Below are 13,675 nucleotides of genomic sequence, written 5' to 3'. Positions count from 1 at the left end.
CATCAAACACCATAGATTGTATACATTTTCATAAGCAAGAGGATGAGGGGAAAACGGTGATGGCCTATTGGGCCTGTTCTGGACTATACCCTGGTCACAGGATCCATTTCAAGATCAGGTCAGCTGAAGCACTTTTGCACTGTAAAAGGTTCTAATATACATACTTGTATGTGCTTCCGGGGTGGTTAGGTACATAGGCAGCACAACATCCTGAAGAATTAGACACCCTTTTTAGCTGTGGCACGTTCATATAGCCACTAGCCAAAACATTTGCCTACAGTTAGTGCAGGCTGTGTGTTTGAAGCCTCATTCATTCAGCATCATATAACTCTGTGATGTTGACAGTTATTGTTAATTAACTTTGGTTCTGGAGGGTAAAACAATGTGCCATAACTGGTCAACCTTTGGTATACCTTTCACATAATTATTATACTGACAGAGTACCAGAGGTCAGAAAGGTCCCCTTTTGACAATCCCACAAATTAAAGCTATTGATGACTACACTTGATATGGCAACATGCAAAGAAAAATGTTGGGTACTGTAACTATGCAGCACTTCCTGTATTGTAAACTGACAAACTGGTTTCAAGTTGTTCATCCAGGTGATTTTATAAAACATCCACCTCATGTTAAACCTACAGTAGATGTGTTAATAGTGTATTAATACGACTTTGAGTGTGGTAGGGACATGGAACTTGGTCACCAAAGCAACTAACTTTACAATACAGCTCTGTACAAAGAGGTGAAAATCTATTTTATATTTATTTGTAGGAGATTCAACGATCTTTCCAATTAACTCAGTCATTTGAAATTCTGTTAACCCTGAGCTTATTGCATGTGTTAAATATAATGTGTGTGAGAAATACTGAATCTCCCTGAGGCAAACTTGTTTTTTCAATGAGACATGACAGCGAAAAAAACACTTTCAGGAAAGCATTTGTAAATGTAATGCTCCTTGTAATTAAACTTAGACTCCCCAGGCTTCTGGTTGTCTCCACTAAACACAGGACCACACCTAGACGAAACTAATAAATTCCAAGGAAAGTGTATTTTTTTTTTTTTTTTTTGTAAGGTCAGCTTTGTTCTAGTGCTCACCTTTTGATCTGCAATGAAACTTAAACAAGATAATGATGAAAGCCTGAGGACTTATATAATGAATTACTGTGTAGTACAGAAATAGTGGTATTCCTCTGCTCTGTTATTCAACCAGAACACAAGCATGAAAGAATTCTCAAAGTTTCTTAGATAAAAGCACAAAAAATAAACTGTTTTATTTTTGAGTGTTTTTTTGCTTTAATTTTCCCATTACAGTATATTGTTCTCTTTTCTATTTTACTTGAACCAGCTTTTAGCACAGAGTAGATGTCTGTGGCAATGTGGTTAACACTGCAGGTGCAGGAGTACTGCGGTGGTCAATAAACAGACAGGTATAACGATAATCGAGGTGCAGTGGTATTTTATTTGTATATTCCAATGGTCTGATTACACAAGACAGTCATACAGGGGCATGTATTGCTCAGTTTTAATCCACGGGTTGGTCCCGAAAATAAGTCTGTGATGGAGTGCCCGCCCCCCTATATATTGTTATGATTTATTATTTATTTATTTGTTTATTTATTATTATTGTTGTTTATATTTTGTATATTCTGCTGTTTGAAAACCGATTATGTATTAGTTAAAATGCAGTTGTATTAGTGTTTGGCTAGGATGGGGTTAATTCTCGTCCAGGGATGATTGGTCAGGTGCAGGTGGTTAGGAGTTTATTGATTGTCAATTGTGCAATTAACTCCTAACCACCTGCTATAATAGCCTAGCTCCAGGCTCATTAGGGTTCGTTGGAGTTAGAAGGAAGAGGAACAGGAAGAGAAACGGGAAGAGGAAGAGAAACAGGAACAGAAACAGGAAGAGGAAAAGAAAGAGAAACACAAACAGGAAGAGGAACAGGGACAGAGTTTGGAGGAGCTAAACAGCATTGTGAGAAAATGACTGCTACCTTTTGTTTTGTTGAGATATTTATTCTGTTTCTTTTCTCTGTTGTAGCTGTGTTTTGTTTGGCCCTTGTACCCTTTATTTTGTTTAGTAAAGCTGTGCAGTCATGCATTATTTTGTCCTACATTCCTGCCTGTGGTGTACTGCTTTCCTGGAACCTGATGTCACACACATCACCACATCAGCGATCGTGCCACATAGTCCCAATCCTTAACACCCACACGAAACACAATCACAAGTCCACAGCGAGTGCTATAGTGCTCGTGGTGCAAATACAGTTAATCGTGAACAATAGTGCAGTGTTATTCGGGTAAGTGCTGGCCTTTGCCGACAGATCTGAATCATATTCGCCGTCTAATAACAACAAACAAGCATAATTAGACATGATAAAAACAAACAAAACGCTCACAATAATAATACGGGTTTTCCTTCCAGTTCAGCATTAACTATACAAAGGAACAGATCTTCTGTATTGTAATTGTCACCAAGTTTCTATCGAAACTTATTCTTGCCACCTACTGTTCAGATTTAGCTATTAAAACTGCTGTGAACAGTGAGGGCCTGATATTCGAAAAGTTTGCGCACCGCGCAGACGGGTATGCGCGTTGCAAATGGCCGTTGTGCCAAGTTGCCATATTCGAAACGCCCTTTTGCGTGTCACAATCCATTCTGTGCTGTGCAGAAATAAAATGTATGCATAGTGCAATATGGGGGGAGTGGCCGACAATATGCGTGATCCTGGTATATTCAAAGGTATGTGCCAAGCACAAAACCAGGTTTGTGACGCGCAGAATAAGGATTGTAAAAGGACTGCGTTAACTCCGCTCACACTACCATTCCAGCACTGACTACAAACAGGCAACAATGGGAAACGTGGGTAGCATGCAGCATGTCCGTCGACGTGTGGATGTGAATGATGCAAGGCACACCCAGCAACAGCAACCCCAACATAGGCGAAGATATGCTGAAAGAGTGCACCGGCCTAGGCAGGAGCTCAGCAATGAGCAATACTGCATGATAACCTGGCCAGAACAAACCTGCGCAGTCATGCCTTGTCTGAGAAATTGGTAGTGTCTGAGATAAGCAGGTTCGTCCAATCGTCAGTATCATAATAGTCCGTTGTATCCTTGTTTATGTGTATTTTATGGTCTAATCTATGTTCACCTTATTGTTAAATATTTGTTAATATTACAATTTGTCTGTTATGTGTTTGTCTATCAGTGCAGTGTCCCTAATTTTGTGTAAAGTTGAGAGCAGTGCTTTTGCAGTAAACGGCGCAAATAGAATTTAACGTCAGTTTCACTTCATAGACCCAGTTTCTGTGTTTTGTGTGAGACCTAGCCAAGCAGGTAGCAGCAAGTCAATTGGAGAACAAATACACAATAAAATACAATTAAGACACAGGCAAATCACATTTAAAACAATATATCACATTTAAAACAAAATACACAAAAGTAGTCAACTATTTAAAACAATTACAACTCTCAGTCACGAAATCATGCAGTTTACTCTTAAATTGCAATAAAGATATCTGGGTCTGCAGCTTTAGTTTGGACTGGAACTCATTCCAGGACCATGGGGCATAATAAGCAAAGGATCCTTTACCAGCCTCAGTACGCACATTTGGGATTTTAAAATGCAAAAAAGAATGAGATCTGAGGCTATGGTTACTATGGGAAGCTATAAGGTATTCATTTAAATAAGTATATTTCATATAATTTACATTGAATAGCCTTATATACCAGAATATACCAGTGCTTCAACCTGCGTAAAGCCAAAGATGTCCAGCCTACCAAATCGTATAATATACAATGATGAGTATTAAATCTTGTATTCCCGTCCACCGTTTGTAATGTACCTCAATGCTGCATGATATAGCGAGTCCATTTTGTTTACCTAAAGTTGATGGTGATGCAAACCTATATACTGCATCACCATAGTCAATTTGCGGCAAAAACATACAAGCAATAAGCCTCTTTTTTTGTTTGCCATAGGGGGGATAACATATATAACATGTTCATATCATAGTGATGTTTATAGTGTATTCCCATGCCCAACAGACAGGAGTGTGGAAACATGCACTCGCCTCTGTCCAGCACACTGCCTCTGCCTCCGCCACCTCCACCGGCAGGGGGAGAGCAGCAGTTGCCTTTAATACGGTCCTATTAGCATATGGTAATGCATCGGTAAATAGAAACATGAGATGCAAATGTATTCTAGGTGGACATTCAGAGGGTATGCTGCATAGCGCACCATCAGAATTTGAATGCCTGCTGGGCGTCCAACAGAGGGTGAATGCCTGGGAATGCCCACTTCCACCAGCAGAGGGTGAATGCCTGCTGGGTCCCTGTCCACCAGCAGAGGGTGCATGCCTGCTGGCTCCTGGGTCCACCAGCAGAGGGTGAATGCCTGCTGGGTGTCCACCAGCAGAGGGTGAATGCCTGCTGGGTCCACTGTCCACCAGCAGAGGGTGAATGCCTGCTGGGTCCACCAGCAGAGGGTGAATGCCTGCTGGTATCACTTCCCCCACCAGCAGAGGGTGAATGCCTGCTGGTATCTTATCTTCCTCTCTCTCCAAGCATCACGAGGATAGGAGCTTGGAGGCTTTCTTCTCTTGCCTCCACCTCCATCGGGGTCCACTGGAGCTGCTGCCTCCCCCCCCCCCAGGAGCTGCCTCTCCCCACCCCAAGGGCCAGGACTAGATGCTGGCAGAGATTGCCTCAGCAGCCCTTGCAGAGAAGGAGGGAAGAGGGGAAGAACCCACCCTGCCGCTGTGGCCGAAAAGTTGTGTGTTGCACCCCAGCTTGTCCTGACTGCCAGCCTCGCTTCGTCATAAAAGGATGCCAGCCTCGCTTGTGGCCAATTGCTGCCAGCCTCGCTTAGCCCACAGGATGCCAGCCTCGCTTCGCCCAAGGATGCCAGCCTCGCTTCGCCCAAGGATGCCAGCCTCGCTTCGCCCAAGGATGCCTCTGCATCGCCCAAGGATGCCAGCTCGCTTCGCCCAAGCATCGCCTGGGCTTTGCCCGCCGCTCTGCATCGCCAGGGGGTTGCCCGCCGCTCTGCATCGCCTGGGGTTGCCCGCCGCTCTGCATCGCCTGGGGTTGCCCGCCGCTCTGCATCGCCTGGGGTTGCCCGCCGCTCTGCATCGCCTGGGGTTGCCCGCTGCTCTGCATCGCCTGGGGTTGCCCGCCGCTCTGCATCGCCTGGGGTTGCCCGCCGCTCCGCATCACAGCCGGAAGTACTGTGGCCGGGGGGTGCCCCCCACGAAGGGGTTGCCTGCCGGCCATGAAGAAGGGGGAGGAGGTCTGGAGACCACCAACCCCAGCAGCAGTTTCGCTGCCGGAGAAGAAGGGGAGGAGGTCTGGAGACCGCCAACCCCAGCAGCAGTTTCGCTGCCGGAGAAGGGGGAGGAGGTCTGGAGACCGCCAACCCCAGCAGCAGTTTCGCTGCCGGAGAAGGGGGAGGAGGTCTGGAGACCAATCAACCCCAGCAGCAGTTTCTCTGCCGGAGAAGGGGGAGGAGGTCTGGAGACCGCCAACCCCAGCAGCAGTTTCGCTGCCGGAGAAGGGGGAGGAGGTCTGGAGACCGCCAACCCCAGCAGCAGTTTCGCTGCCGGAATGGGGAGGAGGTCCGGAGACCGCCAACCCAGCAGCAGTTTGTTCAGGAGAAGTCATAGAGGAGGCTGGACCGCCAACCCCAGCAGCAGTTTCCGGAGATCGTGGGGGATTTAGAACTGCTCCCTCTGCAGTTTCTTCCCTGCAGGAAGAACGGTGGTTGAAGGCAGCTAATGAGAAGGGGGAAGGTCAGGAGACCTCACCCCAAGCAGCCTTTCCGCTGATAGGACTACCTTGGCATCATGATGCTGACAGCATTACAACCTGTGGGCCCCTGGAAGCCTCTGGTCCTGGCCAAGGACTTTGGGCGGGACTTTTGGGCTTTTAAGGGGGGAGGTGGCCATTGAGGCCATGTGTGCTTTGCACAGGAGGGGGTATATGTAACAAAGTGCCCGCCCCTGTGTATATTATCTGTTATGTGTTGCGTGTGGTGTGTTTAAATGTTGGTGTATAGACATTGGTACACGGGATATAAACGGGTCTGTGTAACACGAGTGTTTAAAAATGTATATGTGTATTTAGGCACGAGGATTGCACAGCACTTCACGTGCAAGTAAAATGTAATAATATGTGAGCACGGGGAATTGCACTTTATTAATTCACGTGCTGGGATTCAAGTGAATAATTAATTGGTAATTGAATCCCAGCACAATAGTATATATAGATGCACGTTGTCACATACTGGGGTTGGGTGTTCGGTGAGCGGAGAACGGGATTGGAGACGGAGGAAAATAAGCAGTAGCAGTAGCAGTAATAATAATAGGGGAAAGTATCCGCTCACCGTGTTTGTCAGTGTCTGTGCGTCCACCGTTTTGTTAAGTATTAGTCCGTTTTTTGTTTGTCTGTTTTATTTTGGCTACCAGTGCCGTGTCCTGTTTCTGTTTGTTTGTTCAACCCTTTTATTTTGCAATAAACCGGCGCAAGCAAGCGCCATCATCATTTCACTTCATTTCATCCGATCTGTGTTTTGTATATTGCATTACCTTTCCTGGTTCTGACGCCGCCCACTTCGGCCGTCTCTGTGACAGGTATTCATTTAAATAAGTATATTCATATAATTTACATTGAATAGCCTTATATACCAGAATATACCAGTGCTTCAACCTGCGTAAAGCCAAAGAAGTCCAGCCTACCAAATCGTATAATATACAATGATGAGTATTAAATCTTGTATTTGTAATGTACCTCAATGCTGCATGATATAGCGAGTCCAGTTTACGTAAAGTTGATGGTGATGCAAACCTACATACTGCATCACCATAGTCAATTTGCGGCAAAACATACAAGCAATAAGCCTCTTTTTTTGTTTCCATAATAACATATATAACATGTTCATATCATAGTGATGTTTATAGTGTATTCCCATGCCCAACAGAGGAGTGTGGAAACATGAACTCGCCTCTGTCCAGCACACTGCCTTCCTTCTGTGCCTTTAATACGGTCATATTAGCATATGGTAATGCATCTGTAAATAGAAACATGAGATGCAAATGTATTCTAGGTGGACATTCAATATGCACATAGCGCAATCAAATTTGAAGTGGGCGAACTATTGGGCTAGTTCCAAAAACTGCGCACCGCTGGCTCAAATAGTGTCGGGGTAACAGTTCACTCTGGAGTTGGGTATAATAGTACAAACTTGCAATAGTACAGAACCCCAACCACCACCACCCCCCCCCCCCCCACCCCCATAGACGACTGGAAGATTGAGAGAAGGATGAAGAGGGGAAGGGGGTCCTGCCTGTTATCTTTGTTGTGTGTTGCCACATATCTGTAAATTAATTGTATAAATACATCATACACCCATCTTGTGGCCCATTGCTTTATTTTGGCTATTCCATAGGTTGCTGTGCATTGCAGGTGAGGGGTGGGCAACTGCAGTTCGGAGAGCGAAACACCGTCAGGGCACCCTTGCTGTGAAAGGCATGCTGACATTTTCCTAAAGTCAGACCAGTGATACGATCAACCAATCAAAGACCTGTATTTTCTCTGCAGCAGTCCAATCATAAGTTAGCTGAGGCGGGACAAACAGTTCTGTTAACTGTAATTTATGAATGTTTTTAGGGAAACTAAGTTTTTGAATGTCGTTGTTGCTAATTGTACAGATACTGTTCATTTATTGAGAAATCATAGTAGGCTACAATTAACATTTCAGGAACGTATTTAGAATTAATTACAAAAAAATGGCATAATGACAAAACCTCAAAACTCAAAACCTTACATTTTGTACCAAAGCACTATTTTTTGCGAGGCACAAATTTAGCGACGGGATTGCTCTAAGATCAAAGATCGGGCCCTTAGCCTTTTAAAATTGCAGTATGTTAAATATTCTTGAATCTTTCAGTTTTCCTGATATATTTTGCAAGACATCCAGTAATACCTTTTTCTATTTTTCTTAGTATGGAAAAAGATAAAATATTATATATATATATATATATATATATATATATATATATATATATATATATATATATATATATATATAGTCCAAGGCACTCTGTTCCCTTTACACAGCGCCCTCACAGGTTGGGAGGGAGATTTAACACCAAGAATAATTCTCTCTCACACACCTACCTACCTTAAAAATCTTTCTCCTTCATTACCTGTAAGACTTAATCCCCATTGTGCTTTGGGTTTAGTATGTCACAACAGAAGCAGAATCCACAAAATCATTAGACACTGTTAACAAGTGTTCTAGTATGATAACATATTGGTATGTTAGTAGTATTATACCAAAAATAAAAATTCAAAACTCAGCCAACCTGTAGATTATACAAAATATACCACATTAAATCGAACCAGGTTGAGCTGCAGCTGATGGAACATTTGTAAAGAATGACTCACGTCTGACTCCTCGGACCTCAAATATTGTCTTCCATCGCCAGCTTGACAGTTAAAAATGAAACCACATAGGTCATTTGGTTGCAGCATGTGACATGATGGGCTGCAGGCCCCAGCTACATTATGTTGCCTGCAAAGCATACTATTTGCCAGGCTATTCCATAAATCTGGCATGTACCATGCATGTTGAAGCATTTATTTATTTCATGTCACTGAAAGTCTGTTTTGCTGTGAAGTAATGCAATTTGTTGTCATCTATTCCACAAGTTATTTAATCATGCTCTTAATCAGAACTGCATCAAGAATGGAAAGACTCACTGTGTGCAGTTCGTAAAACATGCAGAAAACAACAAATGTGTGTCATTTATATTGTCAAAGAACAGAAACCTTTAGTACTGAATGTGTTGAGCAGCTGTAGATTTCAGAAATAAACAACTTTCTCTGCTTTGATATAATTCACTGTTTTATTTCTATGTCCCATCTCAACATGACTGTAGATGACCATGACACATTCCTGTTAATAATTGCTTCAGTTTTACATTTTCTTTCCTTCCAAATTGAGGCCTGCCATGTCTCAAATATGCCCAGACTGTAAAATCTTTTTTTTTTTTTTTTTTTTTTTTTTTTTTTTAATAAATATATTTGAATTATTAGGTTGTCAGTAGAATATGACAGAGGCAAGAATTAATGAGAGATTTTCACTGTGAGAAAAAGAGGAATGCAGGCATTATGCCAGCCATCTCTGGAATTCTGAAAATGAAATACCACTTTGGGTAAACGTTTTATTGTTAAAGGACTCAGCAAGAGATTATTATTTAGTGCCAAACAGGCAATATATCAACTTTGAAATATACATCAATATTTGATATATATATATTGATATTTGATATATATACATCAATGTTTGATATATGGATTGATTGATATATATATATATATATATATATATATATATATAGTATATATATATATATATATATATATATATATATATATATATATATATATATATATATATATATATATCTGCATGTGGCGAGGGAGAGGGAGGAAAGGATTTGGTTGCAAAAGTAAAGTGTGTATTCAATTCTAGACCGACTATGCCAGCAGGGGAGTCACCCTTACAAACTTACTAATTTGACACCTTCACTGCCTCTAGGCTTACACAGGCTTACACAGGTTCAAAGGTATCTCTGTAGGGGAGCCACATCATTAAGATCCACCACCAGCCAGAATAGGGATGCACAGACCAACCAATGGAATTAAAACGTTCTTTGCAATTTTCTTGAACAGTTAAAAACAGGGAATAAACAAGAGGGCTTTCGCACTTTTAACAAAAATGCAAAGAAAGTTCACATCAGAGCTAGGTTAAAATTATTTGAATCTCTAGTGCCACCATCTGGGATACTTCCCACAATTTAGTGCTGTCCTAGACTTTAAACTAAGTAGGCCAGTATAGCCAATGTATTCCCAACCCATACAGATGTTGCACACCCCACTAAAACCCTGTATCTCTCAGCTCTAATTACCGTACTAGCAATCTAACCAGGTCTTCAGAGTAGAATCAAGTCTTAGGTCCAGTTAGCCTTGGTGGGCAAGTTGGCATCTGACACTCTGTATGCAGCTGGGAGAAGCTTGTAGCAACTGTAAATAGAGCACATATAAGACCCGGGAGACCCGTAATTAAATAGATAGCACTACCTAGCCAATATTGTGCAGCCCAACTTATTATCAAGCATGATGAAGTAAAAAAAAGAAAAAAAAGGAACAATACAATATCACTAAACTAGACTGACATGTATACAGAGCAATAGAAAAGCCACACAGTAATATTCAATATATATATATATATATATATATATATATATATATATATATATATATATATATATATATATATATATATATATATAACACCACGACACTAACAACAAATTTTAAAACTCTGCTGGGCCCATAACATTTGTTGTGCAAGAGTACACCACCAAACAAGTAATTATTCAAGACAATACTAACACCGAGTATGTCTAGTACTAAGCGTATAAAAGCAACAATATGCTATACAATAGTAAAGTTACAAATTAAATGTACAGAGCAAACAAGTAAAACCAAGTGATACTTAGCTCATTATCACAGAGGTAGTTTCAGCAGGCCCGCTTCTCTCTTTGCATATCGTCCAGTGTCTTGTTGTACTCTGCTAACTCCACCCACACGCTCTATCAGCATTCCCTTCTACCAGGGCTGCAGCTCTTCGTATTCAGTCCAAATTCTCTCTCCACTCTCGATATTAAGCTCTTCTGATCTCGTTCTCTGTTGGTGCCTATTGTAGTCCGTGGTCATCTCGATATCCCGATCTCCTCTTGATATTGCTCTGTTCTGATCTCGTTCTCTGTTGGTCCTATTGTAGTCCGTGGTCATCTCGATATCCCAATCTCCTCTTGATATTATTCTGTTCTGATCGTGTTGTCTGTTGGTCCTATTGTAGTCCGTGGTCATCTCGATATCCCAATCTCCTCTTGATATTACTCTGTTCTGATCTCGTTCTCTGTTGGTCCTATTGTAGTCCGTGGTCATCTCGTTATCCCGATCTCCTCTTGATATTACTCTGTTCTGATCTCGTTCTCTGTTGGTCCTATTGTAGTCCGTGGTCATCTCGATATCCCAATCTCCTCTTGATATTACTCTGTTCTGATCTCGTTCTCTGTTGGTCCTATTGTAGTCCGTGGTCATCTCGATATCCCAATCTCCTCTTGATATTATTCTGTTCTGATCTCGTTCTCTGTTGGTCCTATTGTAGTCCGTGGTCATCTCGTTAAACCGATCTCCACTTGATATTACTCTGTTCTGATCTTGTTCTCTGTTGGTATCTATTGTAATCCGTGGTCATCTCATTATCCCGATCTCCTCCCTGCTTCTCTCTCCTCCGGTCCCTTTCATGGGGCTTGTAATAATGCATTTAGCCTGCCGATGTGCTCCGGTCTGCTGGCACCAATGGCAATGCTGCTGCTGCTGCTCAACTCAAATGTGCACATAAAAATAAAATAAAGGATTAATCAAGGAAGTGAAACACACACATAGTACCGATGTGGCGAGGGAGAGGGAGGAAAGGATTTGGTTGCAAAAGTAAAGTGTGTATTCAATTCTAGACCGACTATGCCAGCAGGGGAGTCACCCTTACAAACTTACTAATTTGACACCTTCACTGCCTCTAGGCTTACACAGGCTTACACAGGTTCAAAGGTATCTCTGTAGGGGAGCCACATCATTAAGATCCACCACCAGCCAGAATAGGGATGCACAGACCAACCAATGGAATTAAAACGTTCTTTGCAATTTTCTTGAACAGTTAAAAACAGGGAATAAACAAGAGGGCTTTCGCACTTTTAACAAAAATGCAAAGAAAGTTCACATCAGAGCTAGGTTAAAATTATTTGAATCTCTAGTGCCACCATCTGGGATACTTCCCACAATTTAGTGCTGTCCTAGACTTTAAACTAAGTAGGCCAGTATAGCCAATGTATTCCCAACCCATACAGATGTTGCACACCCCACTAAAACCCTGTATCTCTCAGCTCTAATTACCGTACTAGCAATCTAACCAGGTCTTCAGAGTAGAATCAAGTCTTAGGTCCAGTTAGCCTTGGTGGGCAAGTTGGCATCTGACACTCTGTATGCAGCTGGGAGAAGCTTGTAGCAACTGTAAATAGAGCACATATAAGACCCGGGAGACCCGTAATTAAATAGATAGCACTACCTAGCCAATATTGTGCAGCCCAACTTATTATCAAGCATGATGAAGTAAAAAAAAGAAAAAAAAGGAACAATACAATATCACTAAACTAGACTGACATGTATACAGAGCAATAGAAAAGCCACACAGTAATATTCAATATATATATATATATATATATATATATATATATATATATATATATATATATATATATATATATATATATATATATATATATATCAGAGGAATAACACCACGACACTAACAAGACATTTTAAAACTCTGCTGGGCCCATAACATTTGTTGTGCAAGAGTACACCACCAAACAAGTAATTATTCAAGACAATACTAACACCGAGTATGTCTAGTACTAAGCGTATAAAAGCAACAATATGCTATACAATAGTAAAGTTACAAATTAAATGTACAGAGCAAACAAGTAAAACCAAGTGATACTTAGCTCATTATCACAGAGGTAGTTTCAGCAGGCCCGCTTCTCTCTTTGCATATCGTCCAGTGTCTTGTTGTACTCTGCTAACTCCACCCACACGCTCTATCAGCATTCCCTTCTACCAGGGCTGCAGCTCTTCGTATTCAGTCCAAATTCTCTCTCCACTCCCGATATTAAGCTCTTCTGATCTCGTTCTCTGTTGGTGCCTATTGTAGTCCGTGGTCATCTCGATATCCCGATCTCCTCTTGATATTGCTCTGTTCTGATCTCGTTCTCTGTTGGTCCTATTGTAGTCCGTGGTCATCTCGATATCCCAATCTCCTCTTGATATTATTCTGTTCTGATCGTGTTGTCTGTTGGTCCTATTGTAGTCCGTGGTCATCTCGATATCCCAATCTCCTCTTGATATTACTCTGTTCTGATCTCGTTCTCTGTTGGTCCTATTGTAGTCCGTGGTCATCTCGTTATCCCAATCTCCTCTTGATATTACTCTGTTCTGATCTCGTTCTCTGTTGGTCCTATTGTAGTCCGTGGTCATCTCGATATCCCAATCTCCTCTTGATATTACTCTGTTCTGATCTCGTTCTCTGTTGGTCCTATTGTAGTCTGTGGTCATCTCGTTAAACCGATCTCCACTTGATATTACTCTGTTCTGATCTTGTTCTCTGTTGGTATCTATTGTAATCCGTGGTCATCTCATTATCCCGATCTCCTCCCTGCTTCTCTCTCCTCCGGTCCCTTTCATGGGGCTTGTAATAATGCATTTAGCCTGCCGATGTGCTCCGGTCTGCTGGCACCAATGGCAATGCTGCTGCTGCTGCTCAACTCAAATGTGCACATAAAAATAAAATAAAGGATTAATCAAGGAAGTGAAACACACACATAGTACATTGTGCTACAACACAAATCAAAACAATATAGAAAAAAATAATTAAATTTACTCGTTACACAACACACACCTTCAATAATTCAAACCATAATATATATATATATATATATATATATTATATATATATATATATATATATATATATATATATATATATA

General features: G+C 41.5%; 1 protein-coding gene across 2 annotated transcripts in view; it reads left to right on the top strand.

Annotated features, from left to right (window-relative positions):
- LOC121320615 (synaptotagmin-like protein 5) overlaps positions 1 to 13,675 on the top strand; it is an 85,773-nt gene that overhangs the window by 40,134 nt on the left and 31,964 nt on the right. The gene's annotated exons all lie outside the window — the stretch shown is intronic.

The sequence above is a fragment of the Polyodon spathula genome, chromosome 9 (assembly GCF_017654505.1).
Source record: "Polyodon spathula isolate WHYD16114869_AA chromosome 9, ASM1765450v1, whole genome shotgun sequence".
Taxonomy (NCBI): Eukaryota; Metazoa; Chordata; class Actinopteri; order Acipenseriformes; family Polyodontidae; genus Polyodon; species Polyodon spathula.
Note: the sequence above shows the minus strand (reverse complement) of the source record. Positions and strands in the feature narration are given on the sequence as shown.